This window comes from Monodon monoceros, unplaced genomic scaffold (genome assembly GCF_005190385.1).
Source record: "Monodon monoceros isolate NGI ecotype Baffin Bay Population unplaced genomic scaffold, NGI_Narwhal_1 Super_Scaffold_15, whole genome shotgun sequence".
Lineage (NCBI taxonomy): Eukaryota > Metazoa > Chordata > Mammalia > Artiodactyla > Monodontidae > Monodon > Monodon monoceros.
In genome coordinates, this window is record NW_021703771.1 from 81,761,242 (window position 1) to 81,782,965 (window position 21,724).

General features: G+C 44.9%; 1 protein-coding gene and 1 pseudogene across 11 annotated transcripts in view; both read right to left on the reverse strand.

The window, feature by feature from the left end:
* Window positions 1–21,724, reverse strand: part of AGPAT4 (1-acylglycerol-3-phosphate O-acyltransferase 4) — a 1,398,816-nt gene that overhangs the window by 138,821 nt on the left and 1,238,271 nt on the right. The window lies entirely within an intron of this gene.
* LOC114896399 lies at window positions 8,684–8,780 on the reverse strand (annotated as a pseudogene).

The following is a 21,724-nucleotide window of genomic DNA, read 5'->3' on the forward strand; positions in this document are numbered from 1 at the left end:
CCCCCACCCAACATCCACCCAACATCCATCCCCTCCCCCACCCAACACCCACCCAACATCCATCCCCTCCCCCACCCAACATTCATCCAACATCCATCCCCTCCCCCACCCAACATCCACCCAACATCCATCCCCTCTCCCACCCAACATCCACCCAACATCCATCCCCTCCCCCACCCAGTATCCACCCATCCATCCACTCTTCTATCCAACATCCATCTATTCCTTTGAACCCTGAACACGAGCAGAGCACCAAGGGCCACTCTTATTCCTTTAAAAACCTTTTATTTTCTGAAGATGACTACTTAAGAAGCCTGATGACCAAGCTTGTCAGCGTAAACTGAGGCCTAAGAAGTGCTTGCCCAACTCAGTGTGACTAACCCACATGAATTTCAGAGAATGTGACTGTGACTGTGTTGGCTTCTCTATGATTTCCTTCTCTCAGGTCTTGTATAGGTGAAGTGTTGCTTAAGAAGGGTGTTACTTAAAAAGAAAAAAGCTGGGAAGGGGGGTGGAGAATCAGTTGATACATTTTTAGAAATCACAGTAGGAAGAAATACCAAGGAAAACATGAACTAAGAAATCAGAATGACCTCTAAGGCCCTGGTCACATATGGGTTAGGAAGAGGTTTGCAAAGTTAGAAAGATCTTTTAGTCCACGTTAAAATACCTTTTACAAGGATCCCTGAATCTGAATTTTCACACTGGCCATTTCCTGGTGAATTGGTCTTTCTTTCCACACCCAGGAACAAAGTTCCCTCTGGGAGTCAGACATTGACGCTTCCCTGGGGGAACACGGGGGCCTAAGCCGATTTTCCTAAATTAATTTTACTCTTATCTTGCACTTTTTTCTTTCTTTTTTTCTATATATATATATATATATATATATATTTAAACATATTTATTGGAGTATAGTTGCTTTACAGTGGTGTGTTAGTTTCTGCTGTATAACAAAGTGAATCAGCTACATGTATACATAGATCCACATATCCCCTCCCTCTTGCGTCTCCCTCCCACCCTCCCTATCCCACCCCTCTAGGTGGTCACAAAGCACTGAGCTGATCTCCCTTATCTTGCACTTTTAATCTGCATAAAGTCATCAGTCCTTGTTCATCTTATGGCCTGTCTCTGGAGAAAATCCCATTCAGAAGAAATACAGTAATTCAAAGTAACTTAAGGCTTGACTGTTGTCTCTCTAAAGGGGCACATTCAAAACACACTCAAATTCTTCTTAATGTCCTCTTTCCCATTCTCTTTACTCTCAAAATCTCAACAGCTCACATGGGAATTGCTTCTAATTCCCTCTCCCCCACCCCAAACCCCCAGACTCTCCAAGACTTCAGCTTGTATGGGGGTTCGTCTATCTCACCCCACTTTCCTCTGCTCTCCTCTTTCTAGATCTTTTTTTCTCCCATAAGAAGTTACGGGAGAGAAAAAGATCTCTGCCCTTAAGTTCAATCCAGTTCACTTTGCTTTTCCAGTTGGCTGTTCTTTTGTGTCCTTGACCCATGTATCCAATCGCTTCAGCCAACAACACCCAAGCTCCCCCGTTACGAGCTGCTCAGCCAAGGGGGAAGAACGCTCATAGGTTATTCATTGTGTTTTTGTCCCTGTCACGTAATGTTGGTCATCTGCTCGTCATCCACAGTCTGAGAGGAAAAGGACAAACAAATTTAAAAATCTTTTGGAAATAACCTAATAGCTTTGCACTTATCATTTTTGGAAAACCATTGTTGGTATCCAATGTTGAAAATGTCTAAATCATAGGACTTCCCTGGTGGTCCAGTGGCAAAGACTCTGCACTCCCAATGCAGAGGGCCCGCCGGGTTTGATCCCTGGTCAGGGAACTAGATCCCACATGCCACAACTGAAGACCCCACACGCTGCAATGAAGACACGGCACAGATAAATAAATAAATAAGTAAATAATAAATAAATAAGTGCTGTAAAAAGAGAAAATGTCTAAATCATAAAAAGATTCCATTGCCTTCAGAAAGCTAGCACATTGTGTGAAAAATCGAGTAAAAAAGGAAAAATAATTGATTTTATTTTTGTCATTTACTGTGATTACATATGTATTAGAATTCTGTTCCAGCCGATCAGACTATGCTTTTGTGCTTGTGTGAAGGTACATCCGAAGGCATAAATACCAAAGGGATAAACTCAGACAGAGGGTGTGAAGGACGGAAGCTGAAGAGAGCGGGCTCTTACTGAACGAGCTCTGGCTCTGGTGCAGGCTGTCCAGGTTCTGTTCTCAGATGTGTCTCCCATCGGCTTATTCTCTTTAAACGCAAGAGCCCTGCTGGGACATCAGGGCCATTTCCTCTGTCTTCCTTTAGGAACGCTGGGCTGTGTTTGCCAAGAGCTTTGATCACCCCATCTGGCTCCATAGAATAGAGCAGGCAGTTTTCTAGAACAGGGTAGGGTAGGAGAGAGGCTCTTGCCTGTAGCTCCAGCAGGAAGAAAGTGAGACAGAAGAGGTACACGTCCGCTGCCTGCTCTCACTCTGGACGGTAAGCCGTAAATTGGGGAACCAAACGGAATAACCCCCAAGTGCTTTATTTTTATACTATGTACATTGCATATATAATATATATGTGTATATACTTTGAAGTATAGTTGATTTACAATGTTGTGTTAGTTTCAGGTGTATAGCACGGTGATTCAGTGATGCATACATATGTATCTTTTTTTTTTTCAGATTCTTTTCCCTTATAGGTTATTACAGAGTATTGAGTAGAGTTCCCTGTGCCATACAGTAGGTCCTTATTGGTTATCTATTTTATATATAGTAGTGTGTATTGCCCTAAATGTTTTAAAATCACAAAACAGTACTTCCCCGAGCCAAGAATTAGCATTGTGAGAAGGCCTAACAGCTGCTTTTTAAGAATCAGATAGGAGAGATACGGGGGGAAGGGGGCTGGTGCATGAGTTCAGAAAGTCCAGTTAGAAGCCTCATGGTAGTGACAGTGAGCCTGGGAAGGTGGCGACCAATTCGAGAGACACTGTTGAAGTTGAAATGGGAGTGTAAATAACCCATTAGAGAGGAAGGACGTGGGGAAGATATGAGTGGTGGTACTGTTCAGAAAAACTCAGAGGAGAAAGGAGGCTGCCTCGTGGCCACTCTTCTTTCCTCCCCATCTTGTGTTGACTTCATTAACATTTTAAGAAGCTCAGGCCTCTCCTAGCCCCGCAGGGGGGCTGAGCCTTGTATAGCAGCGGGGAAGAGCCCCTGGGACTGGAGTCCGGTCAGGCCTGGCTGCCCGCTGTATCCCTGTGTCTTTTTCCATCACCTTCTGTAAAGTCCTTCTGAAGAAGGACAAAGCCAGGGTGTTTGTTCCATCTTCTTTCTGATTTATGTTCATAAACATCCTCTTTGCTTTCCTCAGTACTAAAGACCCTTTCAGGTGTTGTTCAGCCATCATTTCTGCAGTGACTGGAGACATCTGTGGTATGAAGGTCGGGCTGATAGGATAGATCAGACGCTGGATTGCTGTCGTCTTCTCTGAGGAACTCGTCTACAGCAGGGGCCCGTCTCCAGGTGCTGGGGGTCTCCATGGAGCCCTGCAGTGTTTGCTTCCCTGAGGGCACCCACTGTGGGTGGGAACCCGGCTGGACCCCCGGGTAGAGGCTGGGGCTCAGCTGGACCCAACATCGTCTGCCATGGGGCTTCCTTCTTTATGCTTAAGTCTCTGGGTATGGCTGGCACGGGCCCCCAAGACCTCCTCACCAAAGATTCCCAACCTTGACTTAATAGTTTCAACATCCTTCAAGTGACCTGTGACCCTATGTTTTAAATCTAATCTTCCCCTCTTTTCCCTTTTATTAGAAAAAAAAAAATTGATCTCCAGATTGTAAGCTCCTTAAAGCTAGACATGATGAATTTTCCTCTAAATATTTATTGTGAAAAATTTAAAAACTACAGAAAAAGTGCAAGGTAAATATAATGAACACCCCTACACTCTTCACCTAGATTCACCAATTGTTACTATTTTGCAAGTTTCTTTCTCTATAAAGATACATATACACACATAATATATATTATACATAATATATATACACTGTAGATACATTGTATGTATACACATGCACATATATACTTTTTGCCAGAACTATCTGATAGTTGTACACACCATAATACTTTAGCCCTGAATATACACCTCTTATGAACAATGGCATTCTCCTACATAACCGCAATATAATGACAATATTCAGGAATTTAACATTGCTTCGATGTTATGATCTAATGCAATGTTTCTGTAGATCTTTTTTTCAGAGATTATGTAATTTTCCCCCGAATACACTTTTACCTCTCCCTGCTTAACCAACTCAACTCAGGACCTAGCACAACATGACACACACAGAAGTCCCTAAGTAAACATTAGTTGAATGAATGAAGAGATGGGTGGAAGAATGAAAAGTTCTTTCGATGTGTCTTCAGACTTCAAAAGGTGCTTGACTGAGCACAGTTCATGAACTCCATGTGGGAATCACACGACCTTCAAGCTCTTCTCATTGATCTTGGCAGAAACCCTACAGCCAACAGGATATGTATTTTGCAACTGTGGCTTTTTGTCCTCAGCTGGGTGATATTTAAGTTACTGGTGCTTAGAGGCACCATCCGGAACTTGGCAAACCTGTTCAAAGTGAAACATGTCAGAATCTCTGTTAATCATCCCTCATACATCCTACAAGCACCCAGGCTCCACCATCACTTCCAACTACTGGGAATGAAAACGAGCATTGTAAAAAGAAAGCAGGAGGAGGACGGAGCTCTGCATTGTAGGATTTCACGTCCGACAACAAAGAAGGGCACAGCTTCTGCTGTGATGGCATTCATGGTGTCAGAGGTGATCTGTCACAAAGAGGCTTTTGCGGAAACTGACAGCACATTCATTGCCACGGGGCACAGCATTCAGTGAGGCAGACTTTCCCCCCTCATATTTGACGGAAATTGTCTACTCATATCTGGTATCAAATAGCCCCAGCAGAAAACTCTACTTAAAGAGTGCTCTTTCCACCAGAGGACGGGTCCCAGGCGTGAGGCTGTGCACACGGCAGGTGCTCCAGCCCTGGTTGTCTCCTCTCTTGCTGGCATCTGTGGCAGGGGCATCCTAACTATGGTGGTAGGCAGATAGAGTTCATGATCATGCCTACTTTTCATTGGAACTTAAGGTAGCTGAACTTCAATCTCTCCATTCGGACAGTTTATCATTTTGCTTTTCCCCCCATATTTCCTAGGCATCCTTTTAAGACTGTGGGCATCCCAAGTTCTACATAAAATCTCAGCAGCGAGTTATTATTGATATGTTTTATGGGCGCATCAAAGCAATTATCCTAAAGCATGCTCGAGACAAGGAGAGCTGGGTTCTAATTGTATCTAACAGACTTCAGATGAATGGCACTGCACTTCAGAAGCACACAGTTATGAAGAAAATTCCCTTTTTCATTTTGGTTTCCTTCTCTCCTAACTGATTTGTTTGAAAGACTGAAATTTGACTCTTGAGGGTGGAGGATGAGTTTCGGAATCCTTCCCCACCTCCCAGGACTCTTCCATCCTGCGCCCAGTTTCCCCGTTCTTTGCTATCTGCCCAGCGCCGCCCACGTGATGTGATGAAAGCTGCACTGTTTCACATCTGGAGCATCTCTTGGTCCACGATTCAGGGACCCAAGTCCCCCTGGTCTCTTCCAGGAACGAACTGGCTCCCGGACAATTGCCTAGTGTCCAGGCAGGGGCCACTTTCTTTTCAGAGGACATTTGATGTGAAGAGATCACTGTTCATTACATCAGGGGAGGTAATCTGGCAGCTCTGCGCTGGTGCTCCAATTCTATTTGGTTTGTAAACTATAGATTTTCTTTACTGCGTGTTTCCTTTACACAGCTTGTCTTTGTCTAGATTCACAGTATTTCCTCTGACACAATCATCCTTCAAATATTACCCAAAACAGCAGTGGTGGTGGTGGGGTCACAGAGAAATACCCAAATAGTTCTATCTTATTATACTAGTGAACTCTTTCCTACAGGATACAAAAGACACTGATAAGAATATTAGCGTCTGTTGTCTTGGCAGCAGGGTTACTGTTAAAATAGTGGAATTTAGGGACATATTTTGGTTATTTTATAAACTGCATTACTCACCTTTATCTGTGAAACCCAATGATAGATTTCTTCAAGGAAGTGATAAAACATTAGTTAGAACAATCACAATCTTGGATAAATAAAAAGACAACCAATAAAACCGCCGACTACTTGGATGAAAAGAGTACTGTGTTACCCCGCTGTGAAGGGACAACACGGAACTTGGATAAAAGCTGGGGAAGGGAAGCTGCTGACAGCATCAGCTGGTGTCTTTCTGAAACTCAGTCTTCAGTCACACTGCACTTGCTCACCAATGTCTTCCATGTATTTGCTTTCGTGCACCTATGGGGATTTGGGGAGTCACAATGTTGGATTCTGATACATTTTAAAAAATCTGGATTAGAGCCAGTTGACTGAACTTGGTTAACTGGGTGAGTAAATAATCCTGCAGCATAAACTGTTCACCTGGAATGATGCACTCGTTTTGAGGTTAAGGATGCAGGTGAAACAAATCTTTGCATCCCTGTCCCTGAAGGAAGGGCTTTTCAGTGAGAGGGTCCAGAACCCTGAGCTCAGCCTCCAAGGAGGCAGGTGAGGCCACTTCCTAGCTGGGTGACCTTGAGCAAATCAGTCTCTTCAAGGGTCTCTTTCTTCCTGGGTCAGATGAAGTCAACCGGTTCAGAGGGGTGGAAGAGAAAAGCAAATGAGATTGTGTCTGTGAAGTTCTTAGCGCAGTGGCTGGGACACACGTGCTTGATACATGATTGCTATGAGTACTACTAACTCTAACCAGATGTTGCTGTTGTTTTAAAAGAAGAGATACATTCACAAAGGTATGTTTAGGGCTTCCCTGGTGGCGCAGCGGTTAAGAATCTGCCTGCCAACGCAAGGGACGCAGGTTCGAGCCCTGGTCTGGGAAGATCCCACATGCCGCGGAGCAACTAAGCCCGTGCGCCACAACTACTGAGCCTGCGCTCTAGAGCCTGCAAGCCACAACTACTGAGCCCACACGCCACAGCCACTGAAGCCTGCATGCCTAGAGCCCATGCTCCGCAACAAGAGAAGCCACCGCAATGAGAAGCCCATGCACCGCAACGAAGAGTAGCCCCCGCTCGCCACAACTAGAGAAAGCCCGCGTGCAGCAACGAAGACCCAACGCAGCCAAAAAATAAATGAATAAATTTATTAAAAAAAAAAAGAAGGTATGTTTAGATTATCCGTTTTAAGAAAAGAACAAAAGAACCAGGGAAGGTCTCAATGCCTCCTTCCTCAAAGTGAAGATACATTTCCTTGTTCTGTGATCTCTGTGCAGTTAGAATGCAGGACAAGACTTAAGATGTACAGGTATTTATTTTCCTATTCAGGGAAAAATGTACTCATTTACCCAAGTAAGTTTACCCATTCATTCAAGACACATTTATTAACTCCTAGTAGGTGACAGGTATGAACATACTATTAATGAGATAATTTTTTTTTCTCAGAAAGATATTTCTTATATTTCTAATCAAGGGATTTTCTTTTAACATTTATTTGTGTCTTGCAAATTCCCAGGATACCTTCTGCTGCAAAAACCTACCTCATATTTGAAAGCAAAGGCTATGTCGCTGTACCAATTTTATGTCAAGTCCGAATTATAGCAAACCTGGTGTCTGTGAATGCCCTTGAAAGGTTTATATGGTGGCCAGTGTTATGCCAGCACTCATTCAGTTGTGAGCAATTGTCTTTTTCAAGGTGGAGAATTCTAGAATGTTTACCTTTGACCTTGGCCTTCTGTGGATTTGTGCATCTTTGTCTGCTACCCTTGGGCTTGTGTTCCTGGGCTCTGGGCTGCAAAGTGCCAGGTAGACAGTGGGTTGAAGCAAAGCTGAATTAAGGAAATAAAGAAGAAGGAAAAGTGAGAAGGGAACAGAGAGACGGTGTATAAGAGGAGGAGGGTGGGCGGAGAGAACCTTACCCACGTGGTTGGCTATTGAACAAGTTGATACATTAGAGACAATACAAAATGTAGTGCATGTAAAGGATATTTCTCCTTCCATGGATTCCAGAGGGAGAAGAAGTCAAAAGGAACAGGTCAGAGATGCCCAAGTCAGAAGGGGGATGGGGCGAAAGTGCATTTGTCCAGGAAGAAACTGGCAGGGCCCCTTCTAAGGGGCCCTTAGAAGGTGACATTGTCCGACTGGAAATAGGGGAGCGACCGAGGCATCACGGCCTACACCTGGTTCAATCTCCAGTCCAGAGGATACGGCAAAGGGGACTGAGTCACTGATGCCACCCTTAAAGTTTCCTTACGACGGGATGGCCATTCTGGAGACCAACGGACTTCTCAATAAGTCCAATAAATCAGTTTTTCTTCCAGGGCTAAAACAGATGACTGTTTCTCAGGCTGAGGGCCAGCTGAAGTAGCTGACTGGGGTTATTTGGGCTGTGCTGTTTAAAAATAATACCGTATAATCACACTCATGTGGGGGCCGGAAATAAGAAGAGAAAGGGTCAGATTCACCGCTGCTCTCCTACACACCCACACCTTCTGAGGGCAGGGGTAGATGTAACTGTCTGCACTGTGTATCCTTTTGTCTTGTCTTTTCATGCTTCTTAGCCAAGTGTAAAGAGTCAATTTGGTGTCAGTTAAAAGCACACATGGTATTAAACTGATAAGAACAGATACTACACTTGATCTTAGCCAAAAGGCCGAAAGAGGAAAAAAAAAAGCACACACGGTAGAACTCCATTGTACTCGTCATCTGCTGATGACCCACCGGGAGAAGCTTGGGAGCCAAGTTTGGACTTACGTCCAAAGAAGAACCCTCGCTCACCCCAGCTAACTGAGGTTTTATATCAACATTTCAAATGGAATGGGAGACACCGCTCTTTAAGAAGGGGTACTGACAACAGGAAATTAAATTCTGTAGGTATTTGCCAAGGATGTAAAATGTGATGCACGTTTACATAATAGAAACTGCAATTCAGTTGGCCCCGGGAAGATAATGTAGAAAAACGGTCACGTGGCTGAATTTTGTGCCTGAGACATCATTTTGTACCTGGAATCGTGATTTGCTGTAAAAATTCTGAAGTATCTGACAGGATCATTTTAATCACACAAGTAATATACACTGTCTTCTCGTTTGCAGAAAACCTTAATAGCAATTAGAAACTTCCCAGATGAGCTGTGACGGGGTTGAGAATCAAAAAGCTTGGGTGGGAAAGCAGAAACCCAGATTTGGTTGTTTTGTTTTGGAGAAATCGAGCTTCAGTTTTAGGTGAATTCGAGCCTTCTTGACGGGTTACCAGACAGTACAGCCCCTATTCATCCACAGGCAGTGGATGGGATGGTGCGGGGCAAGCTTTTCCTGAATTGCCTTAAGTGTATATTTGCCATCTCTCCTGCGGCTAAGAGCCGTTCAAATTCACTCCCAGAATACCCTGGGACTTTCTCCAAAAATGGTCACTCCAGAGCACATCTTCGCACAGGAATCACACCGCTGTCAACGAGGTGATGTCAGCCAGACAGGAAAACAGTCTGTAGCCGTGGATCTCGGCAAAAACCTCTCCTGTGTGGACACACGGGGAATTTGAAAGGAAGATGTGTCGGTGAAATGACATCACCTCAACACACAATACTGCAGGGACGCGGTGGGCCAGTGGTCCTCAGTGGGGAGTGGTTTGGTCTCCGGGGACATTGGCAATGTCTGGAGACATTTGGGGTTGTTACCACAGGGTCGGGGGCTGCGGGCATCTCGGTGGGCAGAGGCCAGGGACCCTGCTGAGCATCCTGCCATGCTCAGGCCAGCCCCACAACTGGGAATTATCCAGCCCCAAAGGTCAGCAGCGCTGAGAAACCCTGTGTCAGCGAAGAGAAAAGGAGTTTCAGTTCACAGGACCGCTGTGCCAACAAGGAGTCTGTGTGAATATTTAAACATAGTCAACTTGCGAGCTGGGAAGTGGCTTTAGAGAGCTGCTCCTGTCTGCCCTGTGAGCCAGTTCATCCAATCAGCGGAGTCCGCTTGTCCCACGTGAAGCACCGGCTGGGCAGGCACCGGAGATGTCTCCAGGATAAATCTGCAGAGGTGGTGGCCTCCGGCTTGTGAACAGATCCATGCGTGGTGACCAAGGAGCAGAACGGGCACCGGAGCTTTTCTCCCTGTGATCTCGTGATTCCAGAAATTACTGATCTGGGGCTGCCGTGCTTTTCATTTGTTTTCAGACCATGGAACACACTTCTTTTCGCAACTGTCTTGAATATTCACGAAGTCTAGCTGTATTTTCATAATACAGTGAGGAAGATGTGACAGTGGATCATTGTCTGCATTTTACAGAGGAAAAACCACGAAGGAGGTAACTGACCTGCCTAAATTAAGAGTTGGGAAAGACCAGTCACAACTGCTGCTGGTACAAACAGGAACCATTTGTTTGGCACTTACTGCGGGCAGACAGTGTGCTGAACACAGCATGTATGTGTCTCATTTTATCCCCTTCCCTCCGCCCCAACCTCACTGGGACTTGGCTGAGGGCCTGTGGTCCGGCTTCACAGCAGGGGACTGGCCCACCTGGGGCATTTCCCCCTCCTCCATCGCTGCCCCCCACCCCACTCCGATGCAGGTACAGAGTTCTCAGATTGCAACTAGGAAGAAGGCTCAATGAATCATAGGAAAGAACTTTTTTATTTAAATGGGATTGACACTTCAATCATAGAAACGGTTTGCTCTCCATTACAATTTTTTTTTTTCAAAACGTAACTTCCCATTCATTTTTACTACATCGTGTAGATATATAGCAGGCAGATAAGAGCACTGAATCCAATTGATGCATGCACTCGCTCACTCATGAGACAGTAAGCGCCTGTTGTGTACCAGGGAAGGTTCTAGGCCGTGGGGGGAGGCGGGGTGGTAGTTAGGATTGTTGACTCTAAGCTCTTGTCTTCAGTGTGCTCACAACCTAGTGTGGGAGGTGGTGAGTCACATTACAAGACACACACACACAAGAGAGGTGTGACGTGCTGGGACATTTCAGAGCCGGGGAAGAAAAAAGCCTGGCTGAGTTTTGACAGGGACCGTTTGCCTGGAGCCTATAGCGTGTGGGAGTGTTAGAAGGAGACGGGCCTGGATTCACTGGAGGAGTGTGGTTCACATTCTCTAGTGGCTGAGGTGCTGTTTTGGCTTCCTCATCTGTATGGACTCTGTCAGTGATGTCTGTACCTTTCACCCAGGGGTCATCCTTGTCACTCATGTCTATTTGGTTACCAAGGTCTGCCTACCCCACCCCCCCGCCCCAAATGGCTTCCACATAGGATGGCCTGGGGTAAATTACTTATTTCTGTGATCGTTTCTCCTCTTCTATAAAGCGGGAGTAATAAAAGTGGTATATAGGGACTTCCCTGGTGGCGCAGTGGTTAAGAATCCGCCTGCCAATGCAGGGGACACAGGTTCGATCCCTGGTCGGGGAACTAAGATCCCACAGGCCGTGGGGCAACTAAGCCCTCGCGCCACAACTACTGAGCCCGTGCGCTCTGGAGCCCACAAGCCACAACTAGAGAGAAGCCCGCGCTCCGCAATGAAGAGCCTGTGTCCCGCAACTAAGACCCGACGCTGCCAAAACTAAATAAATAAATATTAAAAAAATAAAAGCTACTGTACTCCAATAAAAGTTAATTTTAAAAAGCCTTAAAAAAAAGTGGTATGTATATGATAGATGTGAGGATTAAATTGGACACTTAGACACAGGAACCCGGACTTTGGGGGTGCGGAGATGGCTGCTCTGTTTCGTGGCCCCCTCTTTGCCTTCTCTCCATCCCCTCACCTCCTTTCTTTAGGCACCTAACGTCACCCTGGACACCCTGGAGGCCCTTCTGGTTTGTTTCTTCTCTGCTAATTTCTCCTCTCTCCAAACATTTCTGCCACTAGTCTCTGGTAGGAACCCCTTCTTTCTTCCAGGGAGTTTAAATAAGTAAGGTTGTTGGACTAGAAATAATTTATTAACTCAATTGTTTATGAACTCATTGTTTTTCCAACTCATTAAAGGTAGCTTTAAACACTTGATCTTAAAGTCCCGAATCAAGTGTTTTTTTCCTGCACTTGGGGAAGAATTTTTGCTATTTGCATCCCTCCGTTCATTTGCACATGTGTAGGCAGAGTAACCATGTTGCCTTATTAAAGAACTCCAGACACCCAAACTATAGAACATTAAATGATATATCTAGATCGTGTGTTTTCTTCTCAATCACAGTTAATTAAAGCCAAACTATATTTTTCGAGTTCCTCACGGGTAAAGGCATGTTGTTCTCACTTCAGCCATGTGGGTGTCCCCAGTTTTTACCCTGAACACCAACGGCTTAGCGGAGAAAGTTAGGAGACGCAAGATTTCTATTTCTTTTGAATTTGTATTGTTAAATCAGGAAATATTTTTAAAGGTAACGGTTGAACACTGAAAAGGTGAAAATTGCTTTAATTTACAGCAGGAAACCAGGCTCACTTGAAATTTCTATGTGTTTGACTGAAAGGAAAAGATCGCATTTGAATACTTATGCCTGAGACCAGAAATGGCTATAAAATGCAATTAATCGATCTGCTAATTGTTCTTCCTTGTGTGAAGAGCTGTTTAGTGTTTACCACCCACCATGACTGTTCTGTGGAACTGAGCCAAACCTGGGTCCAAAGCCCTTCTGTGCTTTCCTTCCTCCCTCCTGGGTGTGGAGGAAGGTTGAGGGAGGGGGAGAGGAGCTGCCCGCTTCCCAAACTATAGAACATTAAACGATATATCAGCATCCAGCAGCCTCTCTGCTCTCCGGCTTCCCTGGGGTCTCTCCCAGGGTATCCGCGGGCCACCTGCTCACATGGACTGTCCCTTGGGCAGGCGTAGCTCGGGCACGGTCTCTGCCTGGGTCTGCCCTGGCTTGGGCACTACACTGCTTTTCTTAGAAGGAGGCTCTATGAACAGCACAAAGGACAGGCGTTAGAGGCCTCCTGGCCAGCCTTCTTGCTCTAGGAGTCCTGTGTGAATCGTGTCTTCTCTCTTCTAGAACCTTCACTCATAACTCTCTATTTTCCACTTCTCCCTATGTGCTGGCTCCTGAGGTCACAATCCCATCTTAAAACAAACACCTGAGGTCACAATCCCATCTTAAAACAAACACCTCACCTTGACCCTTATCTGTCCCCCTGCCACCAAGTTCCTCAAGAGAACAAGGTCATATTTGCTCTGTCTACTTCTCCATCCTCCATTTATTCTTTTTTGGTAACAGCTTTATTGAGATATAATTCACATATCATGCAATTCACCCATTCAGGTGTATGATTCAACGGCTTTAGTATATTCATAGAGTTACGGCATCCGTCACCCAAATCAACTTTACAACATTTCCATCACCCCATGAAGAAACACTGTGCCCGTTAGCAATGGTTGCCCATTCCCTCCCCCACCCCAGCTCTGTTTTCCATCTCTGTGGATTTGCCCCTTCTGGACGTTTCATATAAAAGGAATCACACAATATGTGGTCTTTTGTGTCTGACTTATTTCCTTTGGCGTGATGTTCTCAAGCTTCATCCATGTTGTAATATGTCACAGTATTTCATTCCTTTTGATGAACAAATAACCTTCCATTCTGTGGACAGATCACATTTTAGTTTATCTATTCAACAGCTGATGGACATAAGAGCAAAAGTTCCTTCCTTTTGCTCTTACGGATAAAGCTGCTCTGAACATTCCTGTACGAGGTTTTGTCTGGATAAATGTTTTTATTTCTCTGGGGTGTGGTTGGTCACCTTCCCCTGAGGCATGTGGCTGAAAGGGGGAGTGGATAACCTAACAAAATCAAGGTCTCTTGGGAAAAAGAGGGAGCGTAGATGCTGGGCGAATAACCAATAGTTGTCACTAAAATGTTTCTTCTTTTTATAAGGATTAATCTTCATGAGCATATGCCTGTACGTCCCACCCATGAGTCATGTTCTCTATCAAGTTTAGAAAGCATCCTTCCATTTCTAGTTAAGTGTTGTTCATTAATAATGAACGTTTATCAAATGTCTTTTGCCATCAAAGGAGATTATTTTGTGTTATGAATTTTGCTATAGTGTGAAACGCTAAACTTACAGATTTCTCAATACTAATTTATCATTAAATTAATGGGATTAAAACTTGCTTCGCTGTAGTGGGCAGTTCTCTTAATACATTGTTAAAATGGTCTTTATAGTTCTTGATTTAAGATGCTCACGTCTAAGTTGCAATACGCACGCAGGGATTCAGTTCTCTGGACCATAGGCAGACAGTTTAGCTCATGCACACGTGATAAGTACAACTAGTGAGTATTAATGCAGAGATGTAGCAAGGCAGCCTGGAAAGGAAATTCAGCAATTGGAGGAGGTTTTGTGGCCTGAAAGTCTACATCGAATTGTCCAGTCAAAGCAGAGGCCAGGGAACCCTCGGTGCCATTATCTGGTCTGCACGGAGACCCTCCACACCTCTGTCTGGGTCACGGTTAACTCACAAATCAGACCAATTTGGACACATTCAAGCCAACAGATGGAGGTTCAATTTTAACAGAACCTTGAACATGGTCGACCTCTGTACCGTTAGGGTCTCCCCACATGGGCATCACAGCACGGATGTGTGATGCTCACGTGGGGCACAAGAACCCCAGTAAGAACCCCCAGTACGCTCTCCACAAGAACCCCAGTAAGAACCCCCAGTACATATGCACTAGCTAGTCTGGTCTCTGGTCTTAGATTCCTGGTGGGCTTCTCCCTTTAAGTAACAACTTTTGTTTTCTCTATGAATATGATGCCTTCTTGTTACAAAACATTCAACTACTATAGAAAAGCACAAAAAAGAAGAGAAAAATCACCCCAAATCTCACTACCCACAAATGCCAGAACTGCTTTTGGTTTAAGCCTCTTTCCAGCCATCAACCTCTGGGAAACATACAGATGGAGGGATCAGCAGATGTGGATGTAAATGCAAATACATATGATTTCATTGTATAAAAAGTGAGTCATACTAGACATGCTCTTTTCTTGTTAAGTAGTAACTTTCATTTCATGTAAAGTTGACAGAAGAAAAAGAAAATGCAGTGAAACTGAATGGACTGCTAAACTTATATATAAATACTCCTTCAGAAGATATATTAGTTCCCAAAGTTGCCTCTAATGTTGAGGAATTACAATCACCGCGGAGAGGTCAAGACCATATTTTTTGGCATATTTTTCCATGTTGGACAATCTGGGTTGACTTTGCTTGAAAAACCAGGTGAGAAGCTCTCATACATCTTCCGATCTCCCCTGCCCGACCTCCTACCTTTCTTCCTTATGTGCTGTAAACATGACTCCCTGGGGGCTGCTTGTTTGCTTTTTCTTACTCTTTCCTCTGAATTGACCCGACGGGAACCAAAGCTCACAGCCTGGCCTTCAGCCACGGTGCCTCCCTTATCACTTAAATCACATTTTCGCTTCTGCTCAGATCACTTATTTGGAAGGAGAAAGTTTAATCTAAAATACTGTGTAACAATTAGAGATGCATATCTCATCTTTTACAGACAGGTTAACATGACATGGCCTCTCTTAGTCATTTCTTTACCATCTTAAGGTGTCTTCTAAAATTATTATTTTGAAGAGTCTATTTATTAAAAATGACTTCTCAGTAGCACAGAGAGCCACATGAAGCAGGTCTAGGAGGTCTCTCCTGAGATTGGACTGGCCTTTCCACAGTGTGTCAGAGGCAGAAAGGTGCACAGGAGCCACTCCTTTGCTGCCACCAAGGCCACATGCAGACGTGGCCCTGATCCTGTGTCCTGTCTCCTGGCTGAAGGGACACCAGGCTCACAGCCACTCAGGACAACCTTGGGTTTACCCGAGAGCTCTCTCTGTCTCACTTGTCACATTTAACTGATTACCAAATCCTATACTTTTTTGGGGGGGAATAATTTTGGGTTTACAGAAAAGTGGCAAAGATGTAGAGAGCATCCCTTTATATTTGCCCAGCTTTCCCTAATTTTAGCAGCTTACATAACCACACACAATTATCCCAACGGAGGCATGAACATTTGGTACAATACTACGAAGTGAACTACAGACTTGATTTAGATTTCATTGGTTTGTCACTCATGTCGTATTTCTGCTCCTGGGTCCACTGAAGCGGAGACTTCAGGGCCTAAGTACGTATGTACTGAAGTCTTTCTTGTCCTGGTCAGCACGTTGCCTTCACTCCGGCCCTCAGCTCCCCTTGCGTCCACTGCGGAAAGCCTTTGAAATGACCCCCTTTCTCCAGTCTCACTCCCCTTCAGCCATTCCTTACAGAATGATCTTTCATAAATGCAGATTTGATAGTGGACCTTCCTTCTCAAATGCCCTCAAAGTTTTCCCTTCATGCATGACACGGAGTTGAGGCTTTCTAGCAGGGCCACGTCTGGATCTGCTTCTCCGGCCTCATTTCCCTTAATTTCTCCCAATTCAGGACCCACGCAGGGTCCCTGTGCTCTCTGTGGCTGCCGGCTCACAGCCTCCGGGCCTAACGCTGGCCGTCCACCCGCTCTCACTCATCCTTTTCAACCTGCCCCTGGGAAGTTTCCCCTCATCCTTCCCCTCGCCAAGCCTGGACCTAGCACAGCTTCTGTTAGGGTGCTGACCAAACTGCGTTGCGGTTGCATATCTGTCTCCTCTGATGGCTTGTCAGAGTCTTTTGGGTTCTTTTCGGCCGCACCGCAGTTTGTTTCGGATCTTAGTTCCCTGACCAGGGATTGAACCCGGGCCCTCGGCAGTGACAGCACGGACTCCTAACCACGAACCCAAAGGGAATTCCCTGTCAGTCTTGAGCAGAGGAAATTTGTCTTTATTTCTGTAGCCCGGACACCCATCATATTTAGTGCTCAGTGATTGTTTGTTGAAGACATAGAAAACAAACTTATACTTACCAAAGGGGTCAGGGGGGATAAATTAGGAGTTTGGGATTGATAGCTACACACTACTATATATAAAATAGACAAACAACAAGGACTTACCATATAACGCAGGGAACTAAACTCAATATTTTGTAATAACCTATAGTGGAAAAGAATCTGAAAAAGAACGTGTGTGTGTGTGTGTGTGTGTGTGTGTGTGTATAACTAATTCACTTTTCTGTACACCTGAAACTAACACAACGTTGTAAATCAACTATATTTCAGGGAAGCAGGCTGGAGACAGTGGTGACTCAACCATGGTTGATGCACAGAGCTCGTGTGAAATCATGAAATTGGAATGTCTCCATGACAAATGGCCCTGAAAATAAAGCCAGCTGCTACTGCAGAGAGGTATTTCAGAATTCAAAGATTTTCAAATACCACGTGATGGGTCCCTGGTGAGAGTCAAGGGCTTCCTATGGTATTAGCCCATCCTCTTCTTAGTGGGACAAACTCCTTGGGAGGCATCAGTATCGGTCGGTTCGGCTTGAGGGAGGCTCAGGAGAAATTTCAGGTGGGGGTAGGGGTGTCAGGCGGCGACAGTAGCCAAGGCTGCTGGGCCTGCTGGAGGCCCATTCCTGGGGCCAGGCTCCCCAAAGTGTGGCCCACGGCAGGGAGCCCAACTCATCATTCTTCGCCCAGGATGGCCTCAGTTTCTGAACTGACAGTCCGTGTGCAGCAGCCCCCTCAGTCCTGGGCTCCATGGGAAGGTTGGTCATCCCCACAAGAGGCAGAGAAGATGCTCATGAGAAACTCAGAAGGGTCGTATTCATGGGGGGCTGGAGACTGAGTCCCGTCTTCCCAGAGCTTCCACCCAACTCATTTTTCTCCCACTCCACCCTGTCCAAATCCATTTGGCAAAACTCCTTTGAAAGAAGCAGTAGAGTGTTTTTAAATGGTTCGTTATCATTTGTGTAAAGTTCAGGTAATGCGAGGACTGAATTATTGATTGGAAAATCTTCATTTCTTGGCGGCATGCGATCTGGGCAGCTTAAGCTGTCACGAGAGATTAAAAACTGTTTTTCATTATAAAGTGATATTTTCACACTGCCAAGAAACGTGCAAAGTAGAGACAAGTGAAAGTTCACGTATAATTTTGTCACCATAGCAAAATGCATTTTAATATAGGTTCTTCAATCACTTTTTCTTAGACTTAATTTTTAAAAAATAATTGCAATTACAGCATACGTACCATTTTGGTAAGCTCCTTTTTACTCCCCATTACATTATAAACATTTTTTCATGCTGCATAGTAGTTTTCATACCCAAACTGTTTAATGACTACATGAAAAACACTTTTGAATTAGACTGGGAAATTTCAAAGAAATACTTACTAACTTAATTAGCATACATAATGAAGTCCTGAAAAGTTGTCATTTTAGAAATCTACTGACATGGGAAGATGCTCATCTTATGTTTTTAAGTAGAAATAAGATGCGAGATAATTATTTCTAAACGGTGGTTTTAATTTTTCCTTTTTTCCTTTTTTACTTTCTGGAATGTGATAATGAAATAATTACTTTGTAATAAAAACACAAGGAACACTTTCCAGGGAAAAAAATACTGAGAGGAGATTTGATGCTTAATAGCATCTCACAAAAATGCTATTGAAGTCACTCTGAGTTTGGAATTAAGAAGCCAAGAATCATGGATAAAACAAATTATCTATAGAAAGGAAAAACTGCAGAGTTTGTCTTTGCTAGTACAGTTGGAGAGTTTTTTCAAGAACAGCCAATGTACAGGTGAGGTCACCCGGGCACTGGAGGGGAGGAGGGTTCAAGGGGAGAACCCTTTCAGTGCAATTCTCAGGGACTCCCAGCTAAGGATACCTGATCTGAGACCAGGGATTTCCGTCCTGTGTCATATGTACCTTTGGAATGGAAAGCGATCGTCTGCCCAGGGGACACTGGTCATGCAGCTGAGTCACTTAGCTCTGAGTCTAGGCTCTACAAGTTAGCTTTTCACTGTGGTTTGATTTTCAAGTAGATTTGCTCAGAACTCCAAAATGCAATTCCCTAGTTATGGAGCCTGGAATGTGGCAGGCCCGGCACTAGGTATTGTGGATACAAAGGCGAGTACTATAGTTATATTCTCCTTATCTGCTCCTGGCGGGTAGAGATAAGTAAACAAGTGATTAAAGTTTCACACGTTAAATGCTATTATGAAATATAAATATGAATGAATAATAAATATGAATAAATATAAAAAATAAATATTTGGTTCCTGGCCCATGGTTCCTAAAACCTTTAGAATCCCTGGAGTGATGTGTATGCTAATGAGATGACTGTGGTCCGACCCTAGGTAGCTTCAGGATGGGGGCTGCCTGCCAGGAAAACCAAGGCGCAATTAGAGGGTTGGAAATTTTAGCCCTAAGCCCTGACATCGAAGGAAGGGAGAGGGGGAGGGGCAGGAGGTTAGGTGAATTACTAATGGCCAACGATCTAACCAATCGTGTCTACTTAAGGCAACTTCCATTAAAAAACCCTAAGCAATTGCGTTCAGACAGCTTCCCAGCTGGCGAACACGTTGAGGTACGGGGAGGGTGAGGCACCCGCAGAGGGCATGGACGCTCGGCACACCCCTCCCCATCCCATGCCTGCCCCATGCAGCTCTTCATTGGCTGTTCTTGAATTTGAACTCTTTATAACAAACTGGTAACAGTGAATAAAGCACTTTCCTGAGTTCTGTGAGCCATTCCAGGGTAATATTGAACTTGAGGGGTTGGGTCATAGAAACCCCCGATTTATAGCCCATCGGTCAGAAGTATAGGTGGCAACCTGGGACCTGTGACTGGTGTCTGAGTTGGGGGTGGTCTTGAGGGGCTGAGCCCTCAACCTGTGGATTCTGACATGTACTCCGGGTAGGTAGCGTCAGACGGAATTGACTCGTAGGATACCCAGTGGTGTCGGGAGGCCTTCGTTGGTGTTGAGGAAAAAACACCAGACAACTATGGCTCAGGAAGTAGTGCAGCGTTGGGAACACAGAAGAAGGGACCCTAATGCAGACTAGGGTGGCTGGAGAAGGGTTCCTGGAGAAGTGGATTAAACGGAGACCTAAGGGTGGCCAGGCAAAGGGGGAAGATGGGGCTGTAAAGAAAAGATTCCGGGCAGATGGAAAATCTCAGGAGAAATCAGGAGGCGTGCTTCTCCTTGCAAATATAAATTGTAAACTGACCCTGTAGCTTCCATACCTCATTCTCTTATGAGCTAGATTGGTGTGAGTCCATCTTCTTGGGTCCGGACACCTCTCGACACAGTGACAAAGTTGATTCTCTCGGCCTACGTATCAGAGGGTGAGATCAGGGAACACCGAGGTCCCACTGAGACAGTGTCACCAACGTGAGCGCCAAATGGATCTGCCCAGAAAATACTCCCTGCCTTGTTTTGCATGATTATTCAAACTGCAGTGAAAGTTCTGAAATATTTGTGGTTGGACAGTTTATTCACAGTGGGTAATCTGAAGACAGGCCCAGTGTTGTTTTGAAATAGGGTTTTCTTTTCAAAACTGACATAGATACTCTCCGTGGTGTCAGAAGTGGCCTGGCGAGGGTAACGGGGGTGGGACGCGTGCGCCAGTGACGTTAGCTTCCCCGTTCCCGGTTGTTCCTTTTGGGTCAGTAGCCACACCTGCACTTACTCGTCTCTACTCACAGTGTCAGCTCTTTACTGTCCCCCTGGAGATTCGGCATAACAGCTGGATCTTGTCCCTTCAAGCCTTTCAAACACAGCTGGCAACTTGCCTTTGCAGGAGAATTTCTGGGACCGTGGAGAAGCTGATCCAACACCGCGAGTCCGTCACCCGCCTCTTCCACGAAATCACTAACCCTGTGAAGGGACACACACACCTTCCCGGCACCTGCAATTAGTTTGCATTCATTCTGTGCTTTTTGTTAGTTTGTTCGGGGGTCTCCACTGACTAGTTCATCTATTAATAATAAGGAACACTTACTGAATGTCTCCCGGGTGCAAGGCACTGTCTTAAGGGCTTTATGTGAATCAATCCATGTAGTCCTCATACCAGCCCCACAAGGTGGCTGCTGTTACTGTCCCCAGGGTTCACACCCAGGGGGGCAGTGGAGTCATTCACTCAACTGCTTTCTCTGTCTTCGTTTCTAGAAACGTGGTGTTTCCTCAGAGCATTTCCTGTGATGTTTGGCACCAAGGGGCCCTCGGGGTGTGCTGCTTGCCCCAGATATGTAGAGGGGCTCTCCAAGAATGTTCCATCCACATCACTGAGACACGGACTCCTTGTAAAGTGAACAATGCACAGCCACCAACACAGAGCCAAAGAAGCGCAGAGTCAACACACCCACGCTGAGAGCAATGCAAAGTCACCCAACGTTTCTGAAGTGACATGACAGAAAGTCCCGTGGTCTTTCCCAACACAAACTTCTGTTTTAAACAGTTATTAGAAAAGTTTGCTGAGAAGGCAGGAAAGTAACTGTGAGATTTTTAAGTGATGGTTTGCTTTTCAGAGCCCTGTCAAAATTTTTTAAAAATTTTATTGAAATATAGTTGATTTACAATGGTTGTGTTAATTTCTGCTGTACAGCAAATTGACTCAGTTATACATATATATTCTTTTTCATTATGGTTTAATTTATCACAGGATATTGAATATAGTTCCCTGTGCTCTACAGTAGGACCTTGTTGTTTATCCATCCTGTATATACTAGTTTGCATCTGCTGACCCCAAACTCCCAATCCTTCCCTCCCCTCCCCACCTCC